This window comes from Carettochelys insculpta, chromosome 1 (assembly GCF_033958435.1).
Source record: "Carettochelys insculpta isolate YL-2023 chromosome 1, ASM3395843v1, whole genome shotgun sequence".
NCBI lineage: Eukaryota > Metazoa > Chordata > Testudines > Carettochelyidae > Carettochelys > Carettochelys insculpta.
The window spans coordinates 207,808,783-207,822,254 of record NC_134137.1 but is presented as its reverse complement, the minus strand read 5'-3'; positions in this window follow the sequence as shown (position 1 = coordinate 207,822,254).

The window sequence follows — 13,472 nt, the reverse complement described above, 5'->3', positions numbered from 1 at the left end:
TGTTTCTGCCTCCTGACAAAGCCTTCTATTTTCATTAATAATTACTATTTGAGTAGAAAGATTGTTGTTTGGGGTAGAGGGGAAAACAAAGAACTATCCGTGGGCAGTTTTCACTATCCAGATCACTGAGAGAATACATGTTCCTTTTAATTTAACCATATATGTAGTGATATTCAAGTGTATAAAAAAATCCATCTGTAATGCACCAGCTGGAACTGAATCATGTCACATGTTTATTAGTAGACTCTAAAGTTGGTGCAAATCTTCTGTAACACCCACACTAAGCATGTGATAAGGGAACAGTAAGACAGCCAACAGCATCATTGCTGCCAGCATTTTGATGGCACAGCATGATCTGGAGATCACCAAAAATCACCCGACATATACGAGGCCACCTCAGGTAAGTGTGCACAGTGGAAAAGCATAGTCGGGGGGGAGAGGGACGCCCAGGCCCCAGCCCAGGCCCCAGCCCAGGGCCCTGAAGCCCTAAAGTCGTCCCTGGTCAGGGCCCAGGGCACACCCATGCCTGTGAGCAGCAACCGGATCCCTCTCCCATGGAGCTCTGCCTAAGCGTGCTGAGGCCCCCTCCAGGCAGCAGAACTGCATCAGGAACCCCCCCACAGCCAAGCTTCCTCCCAGCCCACAAGCCCGTTGATAGGGTGGGCCACCACAGATAGCACCCCGGCTCCAGCATCATGCCCCAGTGGCCGCCATGGTGAGTGCACGCAAGCCCACATGGCAGCCTCCCCTGGCACATGCCTGTCCTGTGGGTCTGTGGAGGGGGTAACCAACTGGGGAGACTGGGGCCATGCCATCCAGGTCCCAGATGTGGTACTGACTTCCCTCTCTACCCCCACCCTCTCTCTCTTAACAGCAGTACCATCCAAGGGCCGCGGAAGCCAGACAAGGAGTCCAGGGCCCGGCAGCCCCATCCAGGCCGGAGGACCCAGCCGCCCACCAGCTGGGCCCGCACCAGCCCCTGCTGTGCGGTGGCCACCAGTGCACTGGACCCGAAGCAGCCACCGCGAGGAAGAGGTTGCGGCCTACACAGTGGCCCTCCCCCAGCAGAGTGCCCTCGCCAAAAGACAGCTCACCCTCGATGAGGCCGAGCTCCAGTGGAGGCGCAGCACTTGGGCAGGGGGATGCTCTGCTTTGTGTGCGGGGCCCTATCAAGCCAGCCCCAGCACCCCATAGCTGCCTCCCCCACAGTCCCTCTGGAGGTCACCCCCAAGGCCCCCTCTTCTTCCAGAAGAGTGCCATGTGTAGAAACGGCCACATCGTGCTGGGAAAAGAGCAGAAAAAAGTTGTGATTTTTTTTGAAAACAGAGATGCATACTGTCTTAACTGGCGTTACTACAAGTGGAACTGCTTGCGTGCCCTTTCGCTGCTTATATTCTCCCCATCCAAAGTAGACAAGCTTCTGTACAGTGTAGAAGTAAAAAGGAAAAAAAAATACCCTGATATTTGTGCAGTTAATTTCTCTTCCTGTAGGAAACTTTTCTACTATAGAGTCCTCAATTCTGCTGCCACTGAGCAAGGAGGCAACAAAAAATTATTCCTGAAATAATGCAACTGCTATTTTTCTACTCCTTTCTTGCCATCATTTTTAAAAGCCCACCACTTCAGACACAAATACCACTTATCTTACAAAATGAAAATCCTTCAGTATTAAAAACTTGAGTGTGTAGACAGTACATAGCAAGGAAATTCTGAAACTTGTTTCTCTTCCATTTCTATAACACAGCAAATCTTTCCATGAAAAGTGTGGAAAAAGAATAAAATTAAAGTTTCTTTGAAGTGACCACCAGAGATTCTAATAATTCATTGGATAATTTGCCTGTGGAAACTCGAATGAAACACAAGCTCACTTATTCTACCTTTCACCATTAAGCTCACCTTTTCTGTCTTACAAAGTTCATGTGAATGCTTCAGGTAGGGGAAGGAGAGAGAGTGCTAAATTCTGAGAGAGCTCAGTCGTTTAAAGTAGGAATGAAGAAAAACAGGAGGAATGCTGGAAGCAGTTTGATATGTCTGTCCACTAAACAGTACCTATGTACTGGGAGGGTGAATGGAAAGATGGAAATATCAGAGTGAATACTAGAAGGTAAAACATTTTCCATTTAAACATTTGCTAAAATCCAGCTCACAGTGAGGAACAGCAGCTGCTTTCTGCAGCATTTGGTGGCAAAGGACAAAAGAATACCATTTAGAACATCAAGTTAAATTTTAAGGAAGATAGTTCTGGTAGGTGAATTTCTACCCAAAAACTGAGGGTTCACATTTTTGGCACTTTTGCAAATAAATTGTGGTAGCTGTACGTACTCTTTGTATGCTGGTTGGACAGATGTCATAGATGTTAGTATTACATAAAGTTTTATTTTTGCACCACCCCTCTGTCATGTGCTCTTCATGGGGAGTTGGTGGTGTGTGTGTGTTGCGGGGGACGGGTTATGGCAGGTGGATGGTGAAGGATGTATGTGAAGGGGGGCCTGTGTGGTGTGCCTGTGGGTGAGAGGTCACTGGGGCCCCTGCATGAAGTATTGCCAAAAGGCATCCCAGACACGGATCCTGTCCTGGTGGGCCTGGCATCTTGTGGCAGTGGCCAGGTGCTTGTGGCCAGGTGATTGTAGCCAGGGCTGGACTTGGCTGCCCACTCATAGGAGAATGCCTTTCCCTTTCCCTCCATGATATTGTGGAGGACACAGCAGGTGCCCACCACTGGGGGACATGCCAGACCCCAACCTCCAGCTGCATGAGCAGGCAGCACCACCATCCCTTCAGGTGCCTCCAGGGCACACAAACAGTTCAGGAACCCACGCCCCCCAAAGTTGGCAATGTCCATGTCCAGGTCTGCTATACAGATGACCCTCTGGAGCATTGATGGCCTCCACCACCTGCATGGGATGAAGGTTGGGCACTCCCATGAGGGCATGCTGGGTTGTGCCAGGCCCCCTCTCCCCAGGCCCCTTCCCCCAGGCCCCCAACAGCCCAGCATCCCCAATTCCCAGGAGCCCCCTCCCCATCCCTGTGGCTAGTGCCTGACCCGGGCATGCCTTACCTACATGAGGACAGCCCCAACAGTGGCCTTGCCCACCCCAAATTGATGCCCTATGGACTGATTTCTATCTGGGGTGGTCAGCTTCCAGATACTGATTGCTACCCTCTTTTCCAGGGGGAGGATGTGTCTCATTTGCATTTCCTGGTGCTTTAGGGTGAGGGGCAAGCCAGTGGCAGAGCTTCTGGAATGTCATCCTACTCATCTGGAAGTTCTGGAACCATCTGGAATCGTCCCAGTCCCCCAGCACCAGGTACTCCCACCAATCAGAGCTGGTGGCTCCACAGGTGCTGGGGGCGGGACCTGGTGCAGTACCTGGTCAAAGAGCTCCAGAAGCCTAGCAGGGAGGACTGCCCCCAGGAGGAGATGTAGGGCAGCCATGGGGACCATGGCCAGGTAGGTGACCAGGGCCTCAACAATGGCCAGCTTGCAAAGAAGAAGCTGCTGCGGGTCAATCCTGCCATGGCATGGATTCTGCTGTGGTTTGTGGAAGCTTGGCAGCCCTCACTTTGCACAGGATGTGGCTGCTTGGGAGGGGCCCCTTAAGAGAACAGCTTGCTAGGAGCCCCAGAAGGGCTTGTCACCCATGTGACCCCATCTGTGGTGTGTTTCCTGCTCTGCTCTTTCAAAACAACACCTCTGGTTGTGCTCACGCTCTCTTTTGAAAGAGCAGATCAGAAGAATGGCCCGCTGATCGTGTGTGGATGCAATCTTTTGAAGAGGTGGATCGGAAGAGCTTTTTTGTGTGTGTGGCTGCTCTCTTTCACAAGGCGCTCTTCTGGGGATGTCTTGCAGATAATCACCTTTTGAAAGTGTGGTGTAGTATAGACATAGTTCTCAGGGGCATAATAGTCCCTTTATGTGGAATGTGTTCCTAATATGTTCAATTTTGGCACCATATTAAAAAAAAAAACTTAAAAGAGGAAAGGAAGTTCACAACAGAAAAAGAAAATGATTAACCAGTATGGGCTGAGAACGTAGTAAGAGTTTAATGAATGTCACGTTGCACAAAGTGTGGGGGAGCAGTACTATCATAAGGGCAAAAATAATAAAAGTTAGATCTAATACCCTTGCTCCTGGTCCATGAAGAGTTCCATTGATTTCAATTAGACTGCTCACAGAACAATGTATCTCCTAAAACAAGCACTTTCTGGTCTGGCAACATTCATGGTCTGGCAAGAGCAAGGATGGTCCTAGACCAGAGAGTCCATGAGCCTAAGGGCAGGAGAGCCAATCAGGACCGAGGGCAACAGCCTTAGCAGCCCAACTGGGAGGAGCACGAGACTGTGGCCCCACAGTTGTTCCAGGGAATATGTTGCTAGAGTTTTTTGGCAGTTCTGCAGCAGCACAGGGCTGGGTCCAGACCCAGAGCCCCATAGCAGCCCTGTGGCAGCAAAGGGGCCAGGCTGGAGCCCTGCTGCATGAGCCAGAGTCTGGCTGCCCTCTAAAGCACCTTGACAAACGAACCAGGGGTTGGGTGGAGATGAGCCAGAGTGATTGCTGGGGTGATAGCAGGCCAGGGGCCAGTGGCATAAGACTTCCCCTGGTCTGGCAAATTCTCTTGTTTGGGATTGGTGAGGTTCTAAACATTCCAGACCAGGAAGGTGGAACCTGTAACAGTAAATGCAAGTAACAGATTTTTATAATAAGGAAGTGAAAATATATGGCTGAGGATAAGAAAAAGAATAAGGAGTAACAAGATGAATAAAATACAAAATACAACACAAAAAATAAAATACAAAATTTAACTGTATGTTGGAGAACACTTTCTAAAGAAATAAAAAAAAATGTGTCCCATTACATCAGATATTTAATCCTGGACTGGATGAAACTCTATTAAACAATGCTGCAAAAATATAGAGATAGACTAGACCAGGGGTGGGCCAGACGTGGTTCACCAGAATTTATGCTAAGGAAGGGTGTAGGGGAATATAATCAAAACCACAGGATAATTTTTTTGGTAAGTTAGACAAAATACATGATACATTATCTTCTTCCCCACCCCCAACATTCTTGATTTGCTCTTTTACTCTCACTGCAATAATAGAAAGGGAAGACAAAATTTTATCAAGTTCACCTTCAGATGGCAGGGCCTAAGAAAGCCAGGTGACATATTAGTTATCAGGACCCCTTTACAAATAAGAATAAAGGTTCCTTTTTTCATTCTGAAGGACCTCATGAAATCAATCTAATTAATAAATCTTTCTTCAGTCCTTTTTCCATGCAAGTAGGCTTAAAAAATTCTTCTAATTGACAAGACTTTTGTTAAGAGACATTCAATTAACACCCTTCTCTCTAGCTTTCCTACATTGTTATCCAGCTCACAGTGTGCTGTATAGCAAGTCTGCAGTGGTATCTACAGCTGTATAAATAATGGCAGAGAAACATTTTGGTTGGTCTTGAAAGAATCCTATCACTTGTGTGTGTCAAATATTTCATTGTGGTAAAATACTGGGTTTTCTTCCTTCTGGCCTACAGTCCAACGCAATAGGAAAACACCTCTCACTAATCACAAGTTTCTGCTTCAGTAAACTTAAAGTACTTAGAGTACAGTCTTGTGGGTATATTTCAGGACAGAAAAGTCAAACATTAATGGATGTGTACAGGGTAGTGTAACACCACATGTGTTTCCATTATATGTTGCTTCAGAGCTAGACACAGTGATCATGATTCGTTTTTCCTCACTCTTTGCACTGGTCCACACTAGAAAGTTTGGTTGGAATATTTGTTTCTCAGGAGTGTGTAAATTACACCCCCAAGTGGCATAGTTATTCTGACCTAAATCCACACAAAAACAGTGTTAGGTAAAGCAAATATTTCTGTTCCCACCCACTGACTGACTGGCAAGTGGTACAGGGGCCCAGCTGTGCTGCAGTAACATTTTCAGTGTACAAAACTCCTTACTATCCCTTGCAGTAGCATGACAAGCTACAGGTTGAACTTCTCTAATCCAGAACTCTCTCATCCAACAACATCAGCAATCTGGCATGATTGTAGTTAGTCTGATGACACTGGTCAGGTCCTGGTACCCAGGGTGTCAGACCAGAGAGATCCAACCTGTATATTTTTATTGCAGTAGCCCTTTAAAGCCAGTCAAGATTGAGGCTCCAGAGCTCAGCACTACGCAGAACAGGAAGATCACATGTCCCAAAGAGCTTATCGCCTGCACAGATGAGTCAGACAGGAGAGAAAATTATTCAGAAAATTAATTATTCAGGAAAAAATCATAAAATTAATTATTCCAAAAAAATCACACAACAGGAAGAGCAGGAGAGAAACTGGGTATCTAAAATCCTCAACTTACTTAGAGCAAATGACATCTTCCATGTACTAAAGTTAACCCCTACATTTTAGATGTAAGGAATGTGCCAGCAGGAGCTCAGTACTGCTGAAGGATTTGGGGAGTGTGTCCTTCAGAGATCACTTGCATGAAAATGCAAAGGTGTGCATATGTAATGCCTTATAAACAAAACCTGTTGGGAACAGGTGAAGCAATGAGGTTTTGTCTGTTGTAAACAACATGTTGTAAAGTCACAATTTATGCTATCACCTAATGTAAGAATTGTGGAGTCTCACCAATGCTTGTTGTTTTTTGGGGGTATAGGGCAGTCATCAATGCCATGTAAGATATGATTGCACAGGACAGTCTCCAAGCATTGTGAAGTGAAAGGGGGGATGGATAATGGTTGAACTAGCTGTAAGCCTTTTGGCTATATAGTTGTAAGACTGGTTTGACTAGTTCTCCTCCCCTCTCCCGACCATTCAAAGGTAGATGTAAAGATAGATCTATAGGTATTCTGTGAGAATCTACCTTGGTGGATACTGAGATGCTGTGGCAAAGTCCACAGCTGAATGACACTATGAGCTAGAATCACAGAGAGCTGAAATCACAGAAAACCACAAGATAGCAGACAGGTGGCTGCTGAGAGAAGGAGTCGGCAGGAGCAATTGGCAGATGGCCAGTAGGAGACACAACGGGCAGCTGGCAAGAGCGATCAGCCAGGGGCCAGTAGGAGAAGCAGTGGGCCGCTAGCAGTAGCAACCAGTGGGTGGCCGGTCGGGCAGCTGGCAAGAGCAAGCGGAATGCTGGACCAGCACAAATGTGGCATTGCCTCAGGTTCAATGAGGGAAAGAATCAGGGTGATGGGTCAGGGCCTGCACTGCCTGGACAGAGTTGTAAGTGGGGCATTTGAAGAGGGCTATGGAGAAAGTTTGGGTGTGTGGATTGGCTCTTTACAGTATTGAGCTGATCAGTCTGAGAGGCAAAGGACACTGCTCAATCCTTTTGAGCTGGGATAGTTACTTGAGGGTTGGTTATGAACTCTGTGTGTGGTATTTTTCCAAGCTTATGCCATATGACTTTTCTGTCTATTACATTAAAAGTTTCTTTTCTACACTCAGACTCTGTGCTTGCGAGTGGGGAAGCATTGCCTTGCTAAGGTGCCCAAGGGTGTGTGAATTTTCCAGGCTACTAGGTGGGGGGCTTGAGCTGGTTCTATGTGAGATGGATGAAAAGGAACTCCTAGATGTTGAACCCAGCCCTGCTTGCTGCTGACTCCTTCTGGCAGAAGTGTTACATAAAGTTCAATTCTTTGTTTTCTATTCTATAATGGTGAAAATTTTTAAAAGGACCAAGTGATTTACGAACTACATTTCTATTGAAAGAAAACAATTACACTTTTGTACCTAGGTTTCTTGGGTAGTGTGGCCACACTACCAGTCCCTTTTGGAAGGGGCATGTAAATTATAGCCATTCAAAAATGCAAATAAGGTGCTTCCACGCATATGCAATGCCGCATTACCATAATGGCAGCTGTGCAAATTTTGAAGCTGCTAACTTCAAAGTGCTGACTGGCAGTCGAGCCATGGGCACTTTGAAATACATGCCCAATTTTGAAATTCCCTTACTCCCAATTCATTTTGGGAGTAAGGGATTTTTGAAGTTGGGCACGTATTTTGAAGCACCCACGGCTAGACAGCTGGTCAGCACTTCAAATGTAGCACCTTTGAAATTCACGGGGCTGCCATTATGCTAAAGGGGCACTGCATATGCATGGAAGTGCCTCATTTGCATTTTGAATGGTCCTAATTTACATGCCCCTTCCAAAAGGGAGGGGTAGTGTGGCCACAGTCTTAGAGTGTGGTTTTCAAACCACTAAATTATTGATTATTAATGCAACTTAGTGGGCCCTAAGAGAGAGAACCTTAGATTTTTAGAATTGACTGATGTCAATAAACAAGGACCCACTCCAAAAGCTTATAGCAAGATTTTAACTATCAAATATTCAGAGAAAGTGCTCAAGAATAATGTCTTACTAATCTGTTAGAGTTCTTTGAAGGGGTTAACTAACATTCAGACCCGGGAGATCCAGTGGATATAGTATACTTAGATTTCCAGAAAGCCTTTGACAAGGAACCTCATCAAGGGCTCTTATGTAAATTAAGTCATCATGGGATAAGACGGAAGGTCCTTTCATTGATTGAGAACTGGTTAAAAGACAGGAAACAGAGGGTAGACATAAATGGTAAATCTTCATCAAATGGAGAGGGGTAACTAGTGGTGTCCCCCAAGGATCACTCCTAGGACCAATCCTGTTCAATTTATTCATAAATGATCTGGAGAAGGGGTGAGCAGTGAGGTGTCAAAGTTTGCAGAAGACACTAAACTGTTCAAGATAGTCAAGACAAAGGCAGACTGTGAAGAACTTCAAAAAGTTCTCAAACTGAGTGACTGGGCAAAAAAATGGCAAATGAAATTTAATATGGATAAGTGTAAGGTAATGCACAGTGGAAAAAATAACCCCAAGTATACTTACGATATGATGGGGGCTAATTTAGCTATAACTAATCAGAAGAGAGATCTTGGAGTTAGTGGATAGTTCCTTGAAAACATCCATGCAGTGTGCAGAGGCAGTCAAAAAGGCAAATAAGATGTTAGGTATTATTAATAAAGAGATAGAAAATAAGGCAAGGAGTATCTTACTGCCCCTATATAAATCTATGGTATGCCCACATCTTGAATACTGTGTACAGATGTGGTCTCCTCACCTAAAAAAAGATATCCTGGCACTAGAAAAGGTTCCAGGTTCAGAAAGGGCAACTAAAATGACTGCGGGGCTTGGAACGGGTCCCCTATGAGGAGAGGCTAAAAAGATTGGGACTTTTCAGTTTAGAAAAGAGGAGACTGAGGGGGGGCATGATAGAGGTATATAAAATTATGACAGGTGTGGAGAGAGTGAATAAAGAAAAGTTATTTACTTGTGCCCATAATACAAGAACTAGAGGACACCAAATGAAATTGATGGGTAGCAGGCTTTAAACTAATAAAAGAAAGTTCTTCATTCAGTGCATAGTTAATTTGTGGAACTCCTTGCCGAAGGAGACTGTGAAGGCTAGGCCTGTAACAGAATTTAAGAAAGAGCTAGATAAATTCATGGAGGTTAGGTCCATAAAAGGCTATTAGCCAAGGGTAGGAATGGTGTCCCTGGCCTCTGATTATCAGAGGCTGGAGATGGATGGCAAGAGACAAATCACTTTATCATTGTCTTCAGTCCACCCCCTCTAGGGCACCTGGCACTGGCCACTATGGGTAGACAGGCTACTGGGCTGGATGGACCTTTGGTCTCACCCAGTATGGCCATTCTCATCTTCTTATGTTCTTAAGAATCAGCTAGAGGCCCATATTATTTCATAGATGCTCTCTGGCAAATAGTTTTGAACAGATATTGAAGAAAATTTGTATCTCCTTGGGGCCAGTTCACAAGTAGGAAAGGATGCAAATTTATGTGACTATTAATTATAAATAGCAGTAAAACAAAATTAGAAGAAATATTTTACATATTAGAAAGAGGAGATATTCACCATGCCAAAAGTCCTGCCATACAGTAGGAAAAAAAATCATAATTATACTAATCTGAGTAATTGTTAGGTCTGGTAAATATTCCCAAGTCTGAGGAAAGGATGTTATTGCTTTTTATGCCTGCATCTATTTTCCCATACTTATGAATTAAGATTATTTTTATGAGACAATCATGTACATTTTTTTAAACTAGAAACTTTAGAAATATTTCCACATCTGTATCAACTTCAGAAGACCTTAAAAAGCAAGTGTTGGCAAGATAGTGAGTGTGAACAAAATTGCATGAGTCATTCCCAGGACAGAAAAATTGCTCTTTTGCACATTCTGGCATGTATGAAACCAGCACAAATAAGCTTGGTAGACTAACTCCCTTCCTAACACCCAGCTAAACACAATGGCTATGTCTACACTAGCCAAAAACTTCGAAATTGCCATGCAAATGGCCATTTCGAAGCTTACTGAAGATGCGCTGAAATACATATTCAACGCCTCATTAGCATGCAGGCGGCCATGGCACTTCAAAATTGACGCCGCTCGCCGCTGCATGGCTCATCCAGACGGGCTCCTTTCGAAAGGACCCTACCTACTTCGAAGTCCCCTTATTCCTATGAGCAGATGGGAATAAGGGGACTTCGAAGTAGGCGGGGTCCTTTCAAAAAAGAGCCCCTTCTGGACGAGCCACGCAGCGACAGGCCGCGTCAATTTTGAAGTGCCGTGGCCGCCTGCATGCTAATGAGGTGCTGAATATGTATTTCAGCGCTTCATTAGTAAACTTCAAAATGGCCATTTGCATGGCCATTTCGAAGTTTTTGGCTAGTGTAGACACGGCCGATGAGGAAGATCCATGAAAGCAATCAGACTGTTGTGATGAGGATCTACTACTTACTACTTAACCCTTGTACTCTGTGTAGAGCATAAGTCACCTAGAAGTCTCCTCCACTTCACTCTGTTCTTGGACAAAACTTACAGCTGGCTCCAGGAGTACCCCAGTTGTTGTCCTTCAATCTTAGTAGACCTTCTCCACATTGTCCGAGGTCTTCCTCTTTTGCATTTTCCCTGTGGGTTCCATGTGAGAGTTTGATAGACTATGCTGGATGATGGTTTTCTGAAAGTGTGGCCTACCCATCCTCACTTTCTTCTCTTGATTTCAGTGTCAATTGGTTCTTGTCCTGCTCTGTTCCACAGATTCTGATTTCTGACAAAATCTTGTGATTTGATGTGGAGGATGTACCTCAGGCATCTGTTTATTAATGGCTGTAGCTTGTGATTTAAATACGTTTTAGTATGCTAGGTCTTGCAGCCATTCAAGAGCACATTCTTCACATTTGTGTTGAAGCTCCATACTTTTGTCTTTGCAGATATCATTTATGAACTCCATGTAGTATGGAGAGTCTTGAATGCAACTGTTGCTTTCCCTGTGCTGGCATTGATATCCTTGTCTGTTCCTCCATCTATGCTCATTATACTTGCCAAGTAGGTGAACTGCTCCACACCTTCCAGGTCATTCCCTCCCATTCTGATGGTGGTGGTGTTGGACCGGTTGATCCTCATTGTCTTGGTCTTTCCCTTGTTAATGCTCAGTCCAGTCATTGAAGCAGTTTTGTCTAGTGCTGTGACCTTTTCTTTTGTGGTGAGGACCAGGGAAGCAGAATTTTTAGAAGCAAAATGTCAATGTTAATCTGTCATTTTACTTGTTCAGAAACACTCCCTTTGTGGGGGTGTGGAAGGAAATGGCTCTAGCCCCGGCCCCAATAATTTCTAATGACATATCTAGTTTACTCTGCACTCTGGCTATGCCATGTCAAGATAGTGACCCACAGAAAGTGGCTCCAAACAAGCCTAATATATGGCAACCCTAAATTCTGCTGGAGAACAAGATGGTAGTTAACATCTGTAAGGGAGAAGGAGGAAGGCTGGGCAAGACAGGGATTAAGCAGAGCCAATTGGCCCAATCAGCCCTACTCCGGTTCACCTGCAGCAAGTGTCAGCCTTGGAAGGAGTATAAAGGAGAAGAAGCCAGCTCAGCTCGGGACTGACCAGCCAAGAGTCAGGAACTGGCTCTGGAGCATGCAGGGCCAGAGTCAAAGCTGCCACCAAGTCACCTGTTGTGGGAGGGAACTTCTGAACCCTTCCCCAGGCAGAGGCAGAAGAACCCCAGAGAACCAACCCTCTGCAGAGGGGAACCTAGACTCTTGGGGCCACATCCCAAACTAAGACCACAGCCCTTACAGTTGGGCTGCAGACCTACACCCCAGGCCTCTGGGCTCTGCATGCAGCCTAGCCACTAGGTACACTGTCATCAGGGTGAACTGCTTACAACATCATTCAAAGATGGCTTAAAACTATACTGCATTTCTCTCATATAAACACACAGACACACACCTTGTTTTGTACCCAGTAAAGGAGGAAGAGAATCTGACCCAGCATATCCCATACCAAGCAGAATCAGTGACAGAGTACCCATATTTAGTCTGAAGTTAGATCTTAGAATCATAGAATGCTAGGACTGGAAGGGACCTTGAGAGGTCATTGAGTCCAGCCCCCTGCCCTCATGGCAGGACCAAGTACTGTCTAACCATCCCTGACAGACATTTATTTAACCTGTTCTTAAATATCTCCAGAGATGGAGATTCCACAACCTCCCTAGGCAATTTATTCCACTGTTTGACCACCCCAACCGTTAGGAACTTTTTCCTAATGTTCAACCTAAACCTCCCTTGCTGCAGTTGAAGCCCATTGCCTCTTGTTCTATCCTCAGAGGCCAAGAAGAACAAGCTTTCTCCCTCCTCCTTATGACACCCTTTTAGATAACTGAAAACTGCTATCATGTCCCTCCTCAATGTTCTTTTTTCTAAACTAAACAAGCCCAGTTCTTTCAGCCTTTCTTAATAGGTCATGTTCTCTAGACATTTGATCATTCTTGTCTCTCTTTTCTGAACGCTTTCCAATTTCTCCACATCTTTCTTGAAATGTGGTGCCCAAAACTGGACACAATACTCTAACTGAGGCCTAACCAGCTCAGAGTAGAGCAAAAGAATGACTTCTCGTGTGTTGTTCACAACACACCTGTTAATGCATCCCAGAATCATGTTTGCTTTTTTTGCAACAGCATCACACCGTTGATTCATATTTAGCTTGTGGTCCACTATAACCCCGAGATTCCTTTCTGGCATACTCCTTCCTTGACAGTTGCTTCCCATTCCGTATGTGTGAAACAGATTGTTCCTTCCTAAGCGGAGCATTTTGCATTTGTCTTTATTAAACGTCATCCTGTTTACCTCAGACCATTTCTCCAATTTGTCCAGATCATTTTGAATTTTGACCCTATCCTCCAAAGAAGTTGCAAACCCTCCCAGCTTGGTATCATCCACAAACTTAATAGGCGTACTTACTATGCCAATATCTAAATCGTTGATGAAGATATTGAACAGAACCGGTCCTAACACAGACTGCTGCAGAACCCCACTTGTTATACTTTTCCAACAGGATTGAGAAACATTAATAACTACACTCTGAGTACGGTTATCCAAACAGTTTTGCACCCACCTTATAGAAGCC